At 33.5% G+C, this 19,483-nt stretch overlaps 1 protein-coding gene across 50 annotated transcripts in view; it reads right to left on the bottom strand.

The window, feature by feature from the left end:
• Positions 1 to 19,483, bottom strand: part of ADGRL3 (adhesion G protein-coupled receptor L3) — an 812,688-nt gene that overhangs the window by 552,731 nt on the left and 240,474 nt on the right. For 14 of the 50 annotated variants that reach the window (XM_084972370.1, XM_084972365.1, XM_084972349.1 and 11 more), the window contains one exon: positions 18,674 to 18,729. The exons of the other annotated variants lie outside the window; for them this stretch is intronic. The gene's annotated coding sequence lies outside the window, so the exon portion shown is untranslated. The remainder of the gene's footprint in view (positions 1 to 18,673; positions 18,730 to 19,483) is intronic. 50 annotated transcript variants of the gene reach the window in all.

Here is a 19,483-nt window from a genome sequence, read left to right as displayed (position 1 = left end):
TTAGGTCTCATTCTAGAATAATATACTGAATCTGACCAATCACAAAGAACAAGAAACAAGTCAGAAGGGATGAAAAATGTAAATTAAAGCCCCATTAATTTGATTAAATTCCCACTATTCAACTATATGAATTTGCATTTTAACAGAGGTTTTCAAACTAAGCTACTACAGAACACGGCTACTACATGATTTCAGCTGAGAGCTTTGCTACCAAAATTGTATTTAAAAAAAAGAATAAGCCAATGGACAGAATTTTATGAATTTTAAATTTCTCTTGAATTTTTCTTAATATTTTAGATGGTGAGTGATTTAATGAAAATCATATTTTTATTATTTTAATACCAATTTTCCCAATATCTTCCAAATTAAGCACTAAGAATACCAGGTACCAACACTTAAATATTTAAGGATAACTACACACAACCTAGTAAAGTAACTTTCTTAACTATTAAATAACTATTTATACCTGAAAAAATTACAATTAACTTGATCAATTATATACTTTCAAACCATGGATTAATAAAGGGGGAACTGTTTTTTAGAAATAATAAAAAGAGCCACTGAATCACATTCTGAGAGATATTTAAGGGAAAGGAGAGTACCTCATGATGTATTAATTTACATAAAAAACAGAGATAGTGTATGTATTCTTGTCCTTAAGTATCAGAAAAAAAATCACAGGTATTTTTTCAAAATACTTAAAGAAAGTATATAAAAGTATGAATAAATGATATTCCCTAGTAGAAAGACATCAAAAAGGAATTTAGAAGAGAAATTAATTATATAACACCCTTCAATTTACCATATAATAAAATCTATATAACTAGATTTTGACCAATAAATGGAAAGTCACTGATCCTCTCTGATAACTTTTTATGCCTATTTTGAAACTTACCTCAATACAACAGATTTCAAAACTCTTATTTACCTCTTCTAGACCCCAATGTAAACCTACATAGTTTTTAACCTGATCCACATATCATTTTCTTTGTCCTTACTTGTTCCCCAAACTCCAGGGACGGTGCTTTACTCTACAATTGATCTGCCTAAGTTACAAAGTAAAGAAAGGTAGTAGGTATGGAATAAAGGCTGTTTTATTAAGTCACTGAGTTCCTTTAGCATTTGTTTTATAATATTTTCTTCAAATAGCTTTTATTTTATTACAAATACATGTGAAACTAATAGACAATTTGATAGAGATCAAATGAATAAAACAGCCACAACTCCTAGTCGCTGTGTCAAAATTGTGTGTGCATGTGTGTGTGTGTGTTAACAAATAAGTAAACACTTATCTCTATGTTGTTACTGATCAAATTCTAATACAGATTTATTCATTTTCAAATACTTCAGTGATGAAAAAGAATGTGTTTCTTTAAGTAGAGTTGGGTTATTATCTGGAAATATTTCTTAATTCTGACTCAAGTAAAAAATAGAATGTGGTGGAAGAGGATGGGATAGTATAAAATAGAATGGGATAGAATAGGGATCAGACCAATGTAACAGGATAGGATAAAATAAATGGGATGGGACAGGATGGGATGGGATGGGATAGAATAGGATAGGATGGGATGGGATTGGTTGGAATAGAACAGGATAGGATGGGATGGGATGGGGTGGAATAGGGTCAGGTAGAGTACAGTAGGGTAGGTAGAGTAGAATAGCATAGATGAATAGTTATAGACTATTAATAATAACGCTATTTATTATTCTTATAATTGTCTAATTCCCCCAGGGAAACAACATATTCTATCTGTTCTGTTCATACCTACTACATTCTCTGGGCCAGGCACATGGCTGATACTCAGTAAATTTGTTGAATCAATGAATGACTTATTTAGAACACTCTGGCCTCAGGATCCAGCCTAAAGACATAGCTAAGCTCTGACCATATTTTTTACCTTTTCTAGTTATAAGTGTCCTCATCCATAACCCCATCAGAGAAAAATATTTTCAACTTTGAAAATATTCCAAAGTTATGATTAATTCTTCTTTCTCATTTTTAATAATACAGCTTTGATACTTTTCCCACTGCCTTGTCCACTCCTCCAGCCTTCATGGGGTATTTTTTCTGCTTCAACAGTCATCACTAGTTGGAAAATAACCTCTTGGAAGTGTTTCTAATCTAAAACACATCTTTCCCCAAGCCCCAACACCACTACTTTTGAGTGATTACATTTAGATACACAAAAAGAGAACTAACTGAATTTCAGTCCAAGATTATAAAGTGGTTATTTTTTAAGAGTGCTACTTTCCTTGCTTTAACAAACAGGTAAAATATATTACAAGCCACATAATGAAATTTCTCATCTTTAATCTATAATACCACTGTCACTGAGGAAGGATTTCCAACATGAAAACCATTCATGCCTTCCAGGTAAAGGGAACTCTAAACAAGAGAAATTCCAAAGATAAATACTCCTCTCGCTTACAGATTAGGGGGAAGAATTTTTCCATTCTGTCAAACCATATATTTGTATGACTTAGTTTGGGTTAAAAAATATTTGTGTATGAGTTTACATGGACAAATGACTAAAGAGTATAGGTGTATATACATACAGTTAGTTGGTTTTGTTGGCAAACATATATACTCCATGTACCTAATCAAGGTCTGCACTAGAAATATGTTCTTTCCAAGTTTTAGGTAGGGTGGCACACAAAATATTGGCCATATTGTGATAATCTTTGACAAAGATTAGCAACAGCATCTTTCAGTGATAATTTTGAAACAATTAATGTGTTGATTTATTACTGGAAATTAGTTGTGGAAGTAACAAAGTGTGTCTTAAACAAGATAAATGTATGGAAAATCATTTTAAAATAAAATCTCACATTGTTTTGGTATCTATCATTCAGCCATAGAATTCTCAAGGAGAGTGTGCGTCTCTCTCTCAATGAGAGTGTTATTAGTTTCCTGCACATGCAAGTAAGGAGTTCCCAACATGGCTCAGCAGAAACACATCTGACTGGTAACATGACGATGCATGTTCAATCCCTGGCTTCTCTCAGTGGGTTAAGGATCTGGTGTGGCTTTGAGCTGTGGTGTAGGTCGCAGACATGCCTCAGATCTGGCATTGCTGTGGCTATGGTGTAGGCCAGAGGCTGCAGCTCTAATTCGACCCCTAGCCTGGGAACCTCCATATGCACTGGCCCTAAGAAAGAGAGAAATCAAAAACAAACGTATGTACATATATTCATACATACATACACAAAAAGCTACTACTTATTCAGCCAAATTCCTTCTGACTCTATGCAAAATAATGTATTCTAAATCTCAGAAAGACTTACTGTTATAATGTATGATTTATTCATATTTACTATCCACAGTAAATCAAGCTCTTCACACTCCAGTATGATATAATAATATACCATATTTTTTTTTACCAAAAACCCATCCTATCTGCAATATATTCTCATTGTTTTGCTTTAAAAATAAATTATTACTGTAAAGTGAATTTAAAATGCAAAATATTTATCATGTTATAATTTATTTCAAACTTACCCTTAAAGAAAGGTAGGAGTAAAATACAATTTAAGTAAAAATAAGTAAATAAGTAAATAAATAATTTAAAAAACCACAAGAAACAATGACCAAAAGCACACATTTTTCTTAAATACATCTTTTTTTTTTTTTCTTTCTCTCAGTGAAACCTGCATTCAGAAAGCAGAAATACGGGTTTTCTTAACTTGTTTTCTAAGGCCATTAAGTTAAGTGAGGCTTAGCTATAGTTGTAGGAGTTACTGAATTAAAACCTCATGGTGATGAAGAGTTGTAGGAAGAACAGTAGGCCATCTGGATAGCTGAAGTTTTCCTTCCTACCAGGCACTGGGCTGAGCACTTTACATATGCGAATCCACTAAATATTCACAACAACCCTAGAAAGTATACACTCTTTTAGTGTCCTTAATCTGTATGTAAATTAGCCATGGAAATGAGATCCTAAGTACCTGCACAAGGCCACTCACCCAGTAACTGGCAGGACAAAGATTTGAAACCTGTCTTTTTTTTTTTTTTTTTTTTTTTGTCTTTCTGCTATTTCTTTGGGCCGCTCCCGAGAGACACGTCTGCAACCTACACCACAGCTCAAGGCAACGCCGGATCCTTAACCCACTGAGCAAGGGCAGGGATCAAACCCGCAACCTCATGGTTCATAGTCGGATTCGTTAACCACTGCACCACAATGGGAACTCCCCTACACTTTATTCTTCATTATGCATGTTTCTTACCAGTTATATATCAGTTTCAACTTTCTCTTGTCCTGCATATTCAGCTCCTTTTTAAGAATATCTTACTTTAACTGTTCTTCACAATAAGTTGACATGTCTAGACATGAGTTTTTAGGTCTTTTCATGTTCAAGTACTTTCTTCTCCAGAAAAATTGAGCAATAATAGATTTCTCACCACAAGAAGCTTCAAAACATTTTAAGGTCTACCTATCAGTCACTATTCCAATATGATCTATAAATTGCAAGGAGAAAGCTACTACTATCTCTAAAGGTAATTTTAAATCCTGGAAGTTAGTTTCCTCAGAGCAATTTATTAAATTGCTGCCTAAAATATTCTATTAACAAATGTGAGCATTAATAACTCTGAATTCCAACTTGGGGTTATACATAAAATTAATGGAGTGTTCAAAAAAATAGTATAAAATGTGCTGCTTTGTTTTTAGATGAAGCTGTGGAAAACAGCAAGCTCTGAAGTGTCATAGCAAGCCTGACAGCTGTCCTTCAGCTCACAGCACCCCCTCCTGCTCATAGAGGGTCACATAGAAAGTATCCAGCTGCACAGGATCCTCAAAACAGGTCAGTTTATTTATGTTATAGGTTACTAATTTTAAAATACATTAACATCATCTAAATTTTCTATTTTTGTTATTAGAAATGATCATTCAGAGAAAGAAAGCAGCCTACAGCTTAACCTGGCTTAAACTCCAAATCTCACTACCGGAAGGAAAAAAAAATCCAATTAGAACACTCCATCAATGAATATTTTCATTGTGTCTAGCAACATTTCCTCCTTGTAAGTGTGGGACAGACGAAGAAAGGGGTTAAGATAAAATTTTGCAAATAAACATTATTTATATAGATTCACAGTAAAAAATATGTGATGTGTTTGCCCAGTAGATTTAAAATCACTTATCAATGTGTTGTAATATAAATAAATATCATCTCAAATCTTAAAGAACTTCCAAAAAAGCTTGTTTCAGAAAGCCACAATAATAAATCAAGAAACAAAGACAAATGTAATTTACATTGAAGAGTGAAGTGATTTGAAATCAGCTGATCTATAAGGTTGAGAAGCATGTGCTTTTTATAAGTGTTTATCACTTACATTAAATATATGATGCATGTAACAAATTAACATTTGAAAACTATATTGATTACCATATAAGTATTTAGGTATATGTATACAATTGCTAAAAATTCTATGTAGGAGGAATAAGTTGTATGTATGTGTGCATATATATATAACCACTGTCATGTGTGTGATAAAGGTTAACTACACAGGATTAGTACACAATATATTCATTAGATTTAAACTTACAGTAATAAAAATTAAAAATGCTCATTTAAAAAATTCATTAATTGGAGTTCCTGTTGTGGCTCAGTGGTTAATGAACCCGACTAGCAAACACGAGGAGAGAGGTTTGATCGCTGGCCTCACTCAGTGGGTTAAGGATCCGGAGTTGCCATGAGCTGTGGTATAGGTCACAGATGTGGCTTGGATCTGGCATTGCTGTGGCTGTTGTGTAGGCTGGCAGCTACAGCTCTCATTGGACTCCTAGGCTGGGAGCCTCTATATGTTGTGGGTGTGGCCCTGAAAAGACAAAACACCAAAATAAAATAAAATAAATTTAAAAAATAAATACAAAATTCATCAATCAAACCCAGAGTGAGAGTCTACCACACGCTCCATACAGAAAAGATAATATTCAAATTGAAGAAACTGATTCAAAATAATTTTTCAAGATAAATAACAATTTGAAAATAAAAATAAATACAAGTTATAAGAAAGCAAAAGTTCTGCAAATAAACAATCACAACATATGTATTTGCAGAAATAAACCTTATGTTTTGTTTTATTCTTTCTTTTATGTGTTCAACATAAAAATCTTATTTCTCAATGATAACTGATTTTATAGTAATTGCTACCAAGGTCATCCATGCAACTCTTTCTTATCTAACACTCTAAATACAGCAATGACCCTAGAGATTATTACTTGGGGAAAGAATAGGAATATGGAAAAAGAAAGGAAAGCTGAGGCAAGAAAATAATTTAAAAACAATAATACTATTTATGTTTAATATCTTTCACAATATAAATTAAACCAAGAAAAGTCAGTGTTAATAGACAGAATGAATAAGTTTTCTTAAATTTTTTCTCTCTATATATATAGTTCATGGTTTTGTTACCGTTTGTAAAATTTCTGAACAGTAAGTATTAAATGTAACTGAAATTAGTTCTCTATGATAAATCTAAAACTGAAATGATATAATCAACTTGACTTATCTAAATATTCAGTTCTGCCAACTGAATACATCAAGTTTTACTTTTTAGTTACCTCTAAATGAAACTTTGTTAACATAAATGGGATCTCTGATTACATAAGTCATACAGCTTTTAATAATGTCATATTTACCACTAAATGAAATAGCTGGGAATCAGGAAGGTCCAAGTCTATTTTAGAATGATGCTTGTCTTAGTTGAAAGGTGGTAGTACTTATTTCCATCAACCACATGGAAACAGTGAGCTTTCTTAGCAAATGTGAAGTTCACAGAATATAAAATAAGTGAAATATAAATGCAGATACCAACAATTTGATCAATTTTGAAATACTGTCTTTTTGAATCACTAAAACTAACTCAATTAAAATGAACAATCAATGACAGCCATTTGAAAGCAATTCTCTCTCTACACATATATATACATACATACTCATATATCAACATATCTGTATATCTCTTTGCACATATTGTGTGTAAAATATGTATGTGTACGGGTATTTATGCAAATTTCAGGTAATATTATTTCTATACCTAATATAATGTTTTTTAAGTGAAATAAGGAAGTTAGTGGAGATAACAGAAGTCTAGAGGTAAACTAAATCTTTGTATAAGAAGTGGTCAATAATTGTAAGTTATAGATTAATGTATACCTGCAAGTTCAAATCAATTTTCAATTATCTGTACAAGCATGAGATACCAGGTAGGTCCAACATGGCTTTGTAAAGTATGCTTCCCATACTTTACAAAGCCATGCTTCCCAACCAATTTAATTTTCTCATGGGATAAACTTAGAGGCAGTGTAGATAAGGAGAAAGCAATATTTTTAATCTGTGGACTTCAGGGATTCTTTTGATTTTAATAGATATAATATCCATTACAAACCAAAATGATAACTTTGTGACTAAATGCATGAATATCCGACTTCCTAAAAGGGGTTTGTCAGTTACACAATAATCTGAGATAATCCATATCAACTGTAACCCTACAATCAACCTAAGGGATATGAAACAAATAAATTTGTAAGAATTCTGAATAATGGCATTGAGAATATGATAATCAGGTAGACCTGTACTCACCTTAATGAGATCACTTCCCAAATAGAGCTCTTCTACCATTTTCTTGCTTTACAAGTTCATTTTACATATCACTTCTTCATCTGTGACATAGTTCTCATATTTACCTATTCCTTAAATCCTTTAAAACTTCATACTGCCTAAAAAGTAAGGTTCAATGTGCTTGGAAAAATATTCAAAATCTTTCATAACCTACACACATCTTACATGACCCTACTGACACTCAGAATGTTCTCCACTGCTGTTTGCAAATCTTTCACCACTGATCTAGTCTTTTCTCTTTCATGAATCCTTCCCAATCACACTATGATACTTCTGTGGACTTTATCACTTAATTATAATTTAGGATATGATTTGTAAAAATGCAATCTATGTATGTCTTTCAGTTTGAGCTATCACAAAATTAATATTAAACTTTGGGTGAATGTCTCCTGAGCAGTCTATACAACAGAAATTTTTTAAAAAACAGGAAAATAATAATAATTAATTGCCCATGGATTGCCAAGCTAATTTAACATGGTGCCATTTTTGTTTCAGGCATTTTACTAAATAAGAGCCCATTATCTAGTGAAAGTACATCAGGAGATTTCACATTACAGATGCTCCAAATCTCAAAATGGATTGTGGACCTACATTCATTATTGCTATGCCCACAATTGTAGTGAGAATGAGGAGAATACAGAATTAGTCTTACATACTTTATGACTTAAAGCCCTGGTAATGATTTAAAAGATGCTAGGGATAATTTCAAACACCAAGCAAGGTACACTTAAAGGATTCTCAAACATTATCATTGCAAGTTCAGCTAAGAAACAAGTTTGTCTTCCTGTTCTAGAAATCAATAAAAACTGAGGCAATATCTGAAAGATCTGGAATATTATCATGAATATGACCAGTGTTCCAGGTCAGATTCCCTGGGAAGCAGATCTGAGTCCAAGGTATTTCTGCAAGATTACTGGGAACAAAACCCCAGAGGAGTGTGGAAAGCAGAGCTGAACAGAGGGTTAATGGTGATAAGACTGCAGAGACCTCACCCTACTAATGAAGAGAGTATAAGCCAGGATGGCCCTGAAGGAAATCACTGCAGAGATATTTGGTCGTCAGCCCAAAGCACCCACACTCCAGGCAATTGGAAAAACCCACCCTTGAGAAGGGGAATCAGGACGCTGCATAAAACATCCATCTCTGACCAATGCTTTCTCTTATGTAGGTAGAAGGCAAGGGATGAAAATAAAGTAATGCAAAATCAGAATTTGGTATATATTAACCTTAGTATACTAAAACATTTGTAAACATACAGAGAGAGAATCTGAGGATGACAGCAGGCTTCCAGAAGACATAACATAATCCTCACTCAGTCAAATGCTACTTTCTGAACCTCCGCATGCTTTGGTGAGGAGTGTGAAATCAAAGCTGAATGTCCATTTATACTAAAAAATATTAACCATCTCTCTGCAGTGCATCCAGATTGCTCTTAGATTTTTAAAAACATATTATGTAAGTAAACTCTTCTATTTACTTTAGTGGTATCTGAGTTGGCCTATTCATCAATCTGGAAATTGCTGAATCTATTAACATTCAACATAGTGGTTGTAGAGCCTTGGTGGTATTTTTCCATTACCTGCAAGCTCATAAAGTTCTTCACCATTCAGAGTAAATTGTACTTTGCCCTTTTTTTTTTTCATTAAAATGCTACATAATGTGAGAAAAAAGAATGTATACATGTATGTGTAACTGGGTCACCATGCTGTACAGAAGAAAAAAAATATATATGAATAAATGATAAAAAAATAAAATTTAAAAAATGTTATATCTTTTACATTTGTATCTTTAACAATCTATTATATTACTTATATGGTATGAACTAGAGGAAATGGATTTTTATAGAAGTAACTAAAATTATCAGAGGAACAGTTCTTAAATACTTCAATCTCCTGCTTATACATTTGAGTCATCTATTTTATCACATAATCAGGTCATATATATACACTGGGGCCTGTTTGTAAGCTATTTATTCTATCCCACTGATTTTTCTGTCTATTCTTGTATTAAATTGAGTCCTTTAAAAATATTTAAACCATTAAGTTAGATAATAAATGAAATAGTAAACAATAAGTACTCAACTGGTTCTCAAATACTTTTCATTAGGGTTATTTATAGATGTTTGACATGTAAATCTACAGTCTACAGAAATTGCTACAGGAAAAATCAAAATTCTTTAGCTTACACATAAGAAAGCTTCTTTAGCTTATATAGCAGAAAGCTTTTTATCTTTTTTTTTTCTTTTTTTTTTTTTTTTTTTGTCTTTTTAGGGCCAGATCCGTGGCATAAGGAAGTTCCCAGGTTAGGGGTCTAATCGGAGCTGCAGCCGCCACAGCAGCGAGGGATCTAAGCCATGTCTGCAAGCTGCACCATGGCTCACAGTAAGGCCAGATCCTCAACCCACTAAGTGAGGCCAGGGATCATACCTGCCTCCTCATGGACACGAGTCTGGTTTGTTACCACTGAGCCACAACATAAACTCCTTTTATGTCTTTTTTATAAGACCACATTATTAAACATAGATTTTAATAATAAATAATTGCATTTAAAATGAGCTGAGAAAACAAAAAGTAATGGGATAAATTGAGATGAATTATGAACAAATATCAAATATAAGTGGACTCAAGTATGCCATTTAAATAGGCAGAGAATGATAAGTTGGGTAAAATCTAAGGCTAAACTAAACACTGTCAATTATAACTGTGTTATTTAACAAGAAGAAACACAATTTTTTTAAAAAGAAACACATTTATACAAAAAGACACTAGAAATTTAATGTAAAAGAATTTTTTAAACGTTATACTTTTTAAGCTATGAAACTCCCAATCTAGGCTTCAATCAAAAAAAAAAAAAAAAAAAGACTAATAGCAAAGACTAATAAAGTAATAATCAGGAGATTTTTTTGAAAACCATGTTAATAATATATATTTATGTTTACTCTCTTTTAAATAAGCCCCTCCCCAAATCATTAAGAGACAAAATGATTTATTTAGGCACTTAGAATTTAAAGATGGGGATCTAAACATATCTTCTAATGCAGCGATTATCCTCCTTTTCTTTTCTTTTTTTTTTTTAATTATACTTTTTTACAATGTTGTGTCAATTTCTGCTGTACAGCAAAGTGACCCAGTAATATATAAAGTGACCCAGTATATACATACATATATACATACATTCTTTTCTTATACTATCTTCCATCATGGTCTATCCCAAGCAATTGGATATAGTTCCCTGTGCTATGCGGTAGGACCCCATTACTTATCCATTCTAAATGTAATAGTTCTTTTCTTTTTTTTAGTGATTTGCAGTATCTGGATGAAAAACATAAATGAAAGGACTGTGTGAGTAAGAAGATACAGTTTAAAACTTCTAATTGGGTCCCACCTATTTATCTAAATAACTAGACCCAATAAAGTGATATGACTTGCCCCAAGTCACACAACTTCTTTGACACTTAGTCTAGACTATGAATATAGTATTCTGTCATACGTAACATTCACTAACTTGATGTTAGTTATTTAAAGTGTGTTCACACAACAAATTATCACACAGAGAACAGAAACACCTACTTTCTTTAGCTAAAATTGTTTTGCTTACCAAATTTTTAGTTGATTAAATAATGACTCTAGAAACCAGGAAATGGTAAAGAGATCATATTAAAAACCTTTGCTGAAAAAATTAATGCCAGTCCATGCCAATGCTGTTTCTCCACCACACTTAACTTAGAAAATGTAGTCTTACAAGAAAAAGTGCATAATAATGTTTTTCTAGGCAAGGTGTCTGCTAGAAAATGCAACATGATATTTGGCTAATCTAAAATAATAATAATTGTCTTATTTTTTTTATGGCTCATCAATAAGCAGTCTAATGGGGCCAACAAAGAAAAACAGTAAAATCTTAAAAGCCCAACAGACTTGTGTATGCAGTTCCTGCCTAGCAACAATGTGGTAGACAGTAACTATATCAAAGAATGCTCTGAGAATAAACGTTTATGTTTTTAATAATCTATAATGTAATCTTGTTCAACCGTTTTTTTAACTTCCCTGAATTAAGTAACCACTAGATCTTTCTTAAATATTAATTTTGATACAGCTTTAGAAAGTTTCTAAAAATATAAGACCAAAACTAGTTCTTTACTGGTAGAATATATACCATTATAAATTACTAACTGATTATGGCGACAGTAATGATAATGCAATAGTAGTCTCCTTTTAAAGAATGAATTCTTTGCGTGGTTGGTTGTCACATTTATCCAATTGTTATTTAAGTCTTCCCAAACTCTAATTCTATCATTAAATTGAAAGTGACACTGAAATGAAATATATGTATTAGGTCTGTATGTATATATATATATATTTTTTTCCTATCATGTTACTATAGGAAATTGTATTAAAATATTAAAATAAGCATTGGCTTATATACAGATGAAAGAGTAAATGAATACCTATGAGTGAGGTAATTAAAAACAATAATTATAAATATAGGAATAATATGTCACATTTTGAAATGTCACATTTCAACCAGCATTGTTCTTATTTCTTTATGAACACTTTGATATTTATACTTTACAAAAATCCAAGTGGTATCTGAAATTATTACACTCTTTTTATAATTGCAAAAGCAATGAACAAAGTAAATATACATCCACCACATAGTGAGCCAGGAATCAAACCACAGCAGTGGTATAAAAAGGCTGAAAAATCAGCATATCCACAATTAAGGTAAAGAAGCTACAGGATTCCTATTCCTTCTAGAAAGTTTGATGTTAAAAAAAAAAATCACTCCTTCATATATTCAGATCGGATTAAATTCTCTTCACTTCTCTTGGAAAGAAACCATATGTGGAAGATTTCCATTTTCTCACAAACAAATCACTCATTAATGCCTTATAATCTGACATTTTTCTCTTAACACTCTACTAGGACCTTTATTATTATCCGTTTGAATATTTTATCAATCTAAAGCAATAAAGAGAAATAAGGTGATCTTAATATTCAACTCCAGATCTGCTTTACAATATGGAATTCTAGTCATGATTGCAATGGCATTATCCATCTTCATTTGTCTAAGTTAATAGGAGAATAATAAAATGTGTAAGAAGAGGTTTTTTTTCCCCCAAATAATTAAAAGATGAGTATAAAGATGTGCCTTATCCTTTTGGAAAAGTATCTCCATAGAATAATTAAAACCATCATTGAATAAATCTAGGACATGACACAACTCTGACAGTGAACTCAATTATATTACCTAATGCTTACATTAGATAAATGTCAAACCCAAATATTCAGGGCTGCTGTTAGCCCATAGGACAACTCTGTGCAAATTCAATTGAAAAAGATGCTCCATCTCTGCACACTCAGCCCCATACTAGAGCATATGCCTTGGACAATAAAGCAGATTTCAGGCTTTATTTGCTTCCTTGACTTGTACAGTAAACAAACCATACATCATACACAACAACTCTGCAAATATTAAGAAGCAACGCACATGAAAAGTTGTCCCAAATATCATGTGATTAAATATTTTTGTTTATTGGCTTTGAAATTGCACTGCTTTGAGGAAAATCAAATAGAATACCAGCAGAGAGAGATAAAGAAAAAATAATACTAGTCTATAGGTTTTCAAATCCTTTCTTTTTGTTTCCTTTTAGGGAAAATAAAGACAAAGTCTCAGTTCATACACCTTTATCCTTAGCAAACTATGCATTCTACAGATTATAAATCCCTGCGTTCAAAGAATCCAAAAGACTGGAAAAACAATAGATGACTTTTCCCTAAATGTACATTATTCTCTGGTCTGACACATTCAAACAATATCACTACAAATTCTAAAAATAATTTATCAAGGGGTTTTACTAAATATTTATCAATAGTATTAAGAATCTAGCTCTAGTGAAAAATTTAAGTGACTAAGCAAACACTTCAATTTATTACATGATCAGTACAGGTTGAGTGAATTCTTTAGTTAACCCATGAAACCCAACTATCCTGGGCAGTTGGAAAAACAGAGTCAACCCCAGGTGCCATCCTTTTCCTTTAAAGTTATTAATGAAATACTTTTGAATCAGATTTCAACTTAATTCTTTGAAGTCTACAAGGGGAAAGTGTAACACCAATCAAATGATACATATGCCAAGAAGTGTTCTAAGCACTTTACGTACATTTTGTTATTCATATCTCATAAGAAGCTATACAGCACTATTATGATCTTCATTCCACAAATAAGACCAAAAACTGAACCACACGCAGGTACAATCACTTGCCCAAAATTCCCCGGAGAGGCTCATCTTTATGGCCAGGTAGCTTAAAATTATTTCCCCAAGTCTTTTATCTCTTGCTATCGTCCTTATGTCGACTTCTCCTTAATGGTTATATTTTCAGCTTTGCGGCAGCACACAATTTGCTAGCAAATACATTTTTTTTGTTGTTGTTCTAGACTAGGCCTACACTCGGTTAAATAAATACACACCTCGCTGCCAACAACTGAGAAGGAAACAGAGGAAGATTTTATCAGCACACTATTAGTGATTTTAACCAATATGTATTACTGCTCTGTGCAGGCCACTGAGGAAAAGTCTGGGGATTTAATACAAACAAGATTGCCCTTGCCTTTATACAATTCTTCTCTGACTTTTGGTAAGCTCATCTGTATTTTCTCCAGCTACCCTAGACAGGACAGGCACAATATATCTTTTCCTACGAACAGTGTTACCAGCAGTGATCCTGGGTTAGGCACTAGATTTTCTTCTAACATACAGAACCTACAAACATGAAATCCTGCATAGAAGCAGCACATTCAGAAATGTGTCAGTTGTCAATCCTGTCTCATAGGTTCAGTAATCTAATCTAAAATATTTGTTTGAAAAATTGAGGAATTAGTGAAGGAAAGACAAAAAACAAAGAAAACACAAAAAACTAAGAAACCTGGTTCACAATTAGCTTATAATCATGGGATGCCCTGTGGCGCAAAACAGGCCACATTGGGCTGGCTGAAAACCAGGAATAGATTATAAAATACAAAGAGCAAGTTGAGAGAATGGAGAAATAGCGACCCAAAGAGATGTCTCTAATAGAAGATCAAACTACAAAAGCAAACAATATACAGGATGCAAGAATCACCATAAAGAAAGATCTACTGCCAAAACCACGATCCCTGGAAGTTATTAGAAAAGAAAATAATCATTAGGGATCCCCTCACACACAGACTGGAGGAAGGGAACAAAAAGCAGGTTGAGGCAAAGTGAGCTCAAATCAGAGGCTGTGTTCAGACACCAAGACAAAAGCCATTTATCAAATTTGGTTCTTGGATGGGGTGGGTTGGTGGGACAACTCCCTCGGCCAATCCAGGAGTCTGGAAAAGAGACAAGACTAAGGATTCATGAAGTGATAAGCTGGGAAAATAGAATCAAAGGCCTATGACCACAGACAAAGCTCTAATATGCCTAAAAGCCGCTCATCTGAAAATCACATGAAACTAGCAAATACACCAAGTGAGATGTGATGCAAATAGGCCTTCATAAATGGAATGGCATTCCACCCTTAAACTGATTACGAAATACATAGAGCTGACCTGCTACTACGAACAAGGAGTGCCCTTCTGTCCAGTCAAATGCATCCCTCTGCCTATCCCATGGAACAAAGTCAATTCCTGTCCTTGGTTTTCACCTAACAGCACACTTTGACTCAGGCATCAGAATCAAATATATCTGCCGTGTACTTAAAGTGATGCCCACTGAGAATGAAACCACCTAAATCTATTGGTTAGGGAATTGATCAGTTTTTCATATAAAGCTCGTGTAATTCATAGTGGAATTTGTGCTTGTACCTACTGTCGCTCTTGCTGAGTAACAGTGAGAGAATTTCATACGGGAACTTAATGAGGGCTTATCTCCATTCTGCTTTTTCTTTGAAAAATTAGTAGGTGGCTTTTTAGTGAGGAATACAGAGTGTAGAGGGCCAAAGTGTGTTAATGAATTTCGACATCGCTCGTACACCACTGGTCTAGAGGAAAGGAAAATCATGATCACATGAAGTGTACATGATGAATGGTCAGCCATACCTTTATATTTCAAGAACTATTTTTAAAAAAACAGATTTAAATATTAGCTGGTTGATAGGCTCTTTACTTGGACTTTTTATAAGGCTTTCTTACATAAGAAAATAACCATACAAAATGGAACAGTGATAATAAATAATATCCTCATTTATCATAAAACAGCACGGCTCCAACTGCTTTAAAAGGGAAAAAAATGACTCAAATCTAAGGAAGCTTGAGTAACAAGTACTGAAATTTTCTTTAGAGCATGAGTTCCAGTAAATCCTTATGTAACATTTAAGAATAAATAGAGAATGTGTAAAGAATGTAGCTGTGGATGCAGCAGTGGGATTTGGGAAGTTACTTCACTTGCTGGTAAACAGACTGTGTTGCATAAAAACAAAGACCGGTGGCCTTTAGTTGAGAAAACTATGACTTCACTGATCCAAAACTGGCTGAATTTGACCAGAAAGGGGTCAGAAACAGTGCACTGGGTTTAGAACAAAATGGTTTTGTATCTGAGTCTTCTAACTTCTATTTAAAATGCTCTTCAGTCCATTTGGTGTTTCCCAAATACACTAAACATAATTTAGAACAAAAATGATTTCAAATTGAAAGAAGCCCCATAGCAGCGAGTGCCTTGCATAAGAATATTTTACATTCCCTTTCTTGATCTGGCTGTTATAAAAACAAAAACAAAACCTAAAAATTTCCCATGCTTGGGAATGGAGAATTATAATAAAAAATACGTGGTTAGGTTGTGTTTTTTTAAAGTGTGAATTATTAAGATGCACAAGCACGATTTTAGTTCAAGGGACTTAGCAATAAGCTTACATATTTAATAAGCTTGAGATGAATTCATTATGCTTGCTCCCTCTCCTAACCTCTCTGCTTTCTGTATTAAATTGGTAATATTACTGTCACCCACCCTGTGTTCAAGATGAACACCTAAGTAATACGGTCCTTTAAACTCACACCCAGTGGAGTACTACTTTCTTTGAATTCTCACACTTGCCAGCTTCCCTTCTTATTCCCCATCCCAGTTCAAGCACGACATTCTCTCCTAGATTACTGAAAGTGGTTCCTAAACGATTTTGCTGACCGGTTCTTCTCCCGCTCCAATCCAGCATTTACAGTGCCATAAATATGACTGTGCCATCTCTCTGCTTAAAAGGATCCAATGGCTCTCTTCTACTTATTCCAAACTACTTTTACACCTACATTCTTGCCATTTTCTTCCAGGCATCTGACGCATTAGCCTCATCAGCTCTACTCTCTTGCTCTTTCACAATGCAGGAGTCATTCCTCCAAAAATTGACTAACACTCTCCCCTTTACCTGTAGTATCTTTCCTATACTCAGATTCATGACTCCAGGTTCAACGCAGATACTCCACTTGCTGTGAAATTACCAACTGTATCTATTTCTCAAACACTTTATTTGAACTAGCATTATAGTTACTATCAAAGGATTTCTGTCAATACCTGGCAATCTATTTTAAGCACAGACAAGGACTCTTTTTCATCTCCCAGGCACCCAGTACGTTACACCTACTATGTGCTCTAAATATTTTTTAAAGCTCAAAGAAATCGAATTAATATGTTTTACAGAGTTAAGGGATACTTTAACAAGGAATAAAATATGTGCAGTTTTAATAAAGACAGCTCTTTGCTCCCTGCAACTCAAAGAATTTCTTTAGTTGGAACTACCACCCATAATTTTCCTTGAATGGCATAAAAATATTCTCAATTTTTAAATGAGGTTATTATGAACATCATCTAGAACCACACTATCTAGTCAAAAGTGAAAACATATTCAAACAATATGCTTATAATCAGAGTCAATATGATTCCCATGAACTTAGACCTATACAATTATTTATAACTTAACAGCCAGGCTTGGAATTTGCATAAAAATTATTCATTTCAGTAAACATTCATGGAGCATCTACAACAAAAAAGAGAAAGCTTAACCAGGCATGACCAGCTTGTTCCTGGAAGAGATGACCTCCCATTGGAAAAGTTATCTTCCCAGAATGAATGAAGGGAAGAATTCAGAAAGGCAGGTGATAAGGGGGTGGGGAGAACAGGACTTTGCAGGGAGATGAAAGAGTCGTGAACAAGGACTTGGACACTGATACGTAATGAACAATTGTCCAGCTTGACTGATGTTTATGATTTGTGAAGGAGATTTCTGGATGTAACCAACAGTTGCTGGCACACGATTATGAAGGAGAGTGAAGACCAAGATGGAAATATGGCAACTGTGCCCCAATTCTTTTTGAAAATGTGCAGGCAATGAAGGTGTTAAGAGCATAAAAAGAATTTTTACAGTTATTTCAAAATATTATTCAGCAGTAACAATGTAGGAGTGATCTGTAAGGCTATTTGCAGGCTTTAGAACATGCCGAATAGCAGTAACATTTGAAATAATGTTATGTGTCGCAGGAATACTGTGGATATAGGATAATGAAGGAAACTAGGGAACAAGATAAAAATCAGCATTTGTAGATAGCAACTAAAAGAGACAAGAGAGACAAAGAGAATGTTGTGAGTCTGGGTATTTAAAAGGATACTGATGATTTAACCAAGAAGAACATGGGGTAAGTAGTGTAGAAATATAGTGATATTTCCAGAATATTTTCAGGCCAAAGCATTGATCAGGCATTTAGAGATATAGATTAGAAGTCAGATGAAAAGGAGGAATGGGATTATAGATCTCAACTTGAGAATTACCTACAAAGAGATGAAAATTGATGGAGCAAGAATGAATCATTTTGGCAGGAAAGTTAAAGTACAAAAGAAGAGAAAATAACAGGAAAAAAAAGTTTAAAGGGTCACACTCAGGCTCTCAAAGAGATCTGAATTTAGATATCTGGTTCTGTCATTGACTAGTTGTATAATATTGACAAATAATTTAACCTGAGTCTTAGAATACCGTGATGATCAACTGACAGAATGTTTAAATCACACATGACTTATTATATAATAGGACCACAGTAAATTAACTGTAATTTTTACCATTATTTTTGTTGTTGTTACTACTGTTGTTATCATCGTCATCGTCACCCCCAACACTATAAGAGAAAAAAGAGAAAAGGCAAGAAACAATGGCAATCAGGAAAATGTAGCAAAATGCAAATCATGATAGGAAAAATGAGTGGAACATCATGTGTCAACAACATATTGTGATATATTATACATTATTTCCATCTAAAATTTTCAAACAGCAATTCAACTTCTAACATCTGCAGATGTTAGTCTCTTATGAAATTGTCCTCATCATGCTCTCTTAAGAAAAGCCACTCAAACTCTAAGAAATCTACTGACATGGTGGATACATCTGAGAAGTCCCTTGAGACAACAGATGGTGTTTTATAAATAGGATTTGAATCACCTGTTACATGACTTGAGCAACCCAATTACTAAGTCCTTCTTTTAAACTTTGTCAGTTTCCAAATGAAGTGTGAAAAAATATTCTAAACGCAAGAACTATAAACTTCATAAGAAATATAGGACAGGTACATTATCTATAGAAATAGAAATAGCTGACTGCAATAATTTTATTGCATTTAACATGTGTGCATAGTAAATTTATGTGTGTATATATCTATGTACACATGCATGAGTAAAACAGGTACTCATGGAAGAAAAAAGGGAGAAAAAAGGGAGATGGAGGTATAGGATGAATCTAAGAAAAAAAGGAAAAAGTAGAATATTATTTCTAAAATGGAGGAAAAAAGGGAGGTGGAGGTATAGGATGAATCTAAGAAGAAAAGGAAAAAGTAGAATATTATTTCTGAAATGTATACTCTAACAATCATCTTAGGA

The sequence above is a fragment of the Sus scrofa genome, chromosome 8, assembly GCF_054392235.1.
Source record: "Sus scrofa isolate SSC_HxYL_T2T_F1_AM1 chromosome 8, Sscrofa_HxYL_maternal_Yorkshire_Landrace_v2.0, whole genome shotgun sequence".
Taxonomy (NCBI): Eukaryota; Metazoa; Chordata; class Mammalia; order Artiodactyla; family Suidae; genus Sus; species Sus scrofa.
The sequence above is the reverse complement of the archived record's forward strand: the minus strand, read 5'-3'. Positions and strand labels throughout refer to the sequence as shown.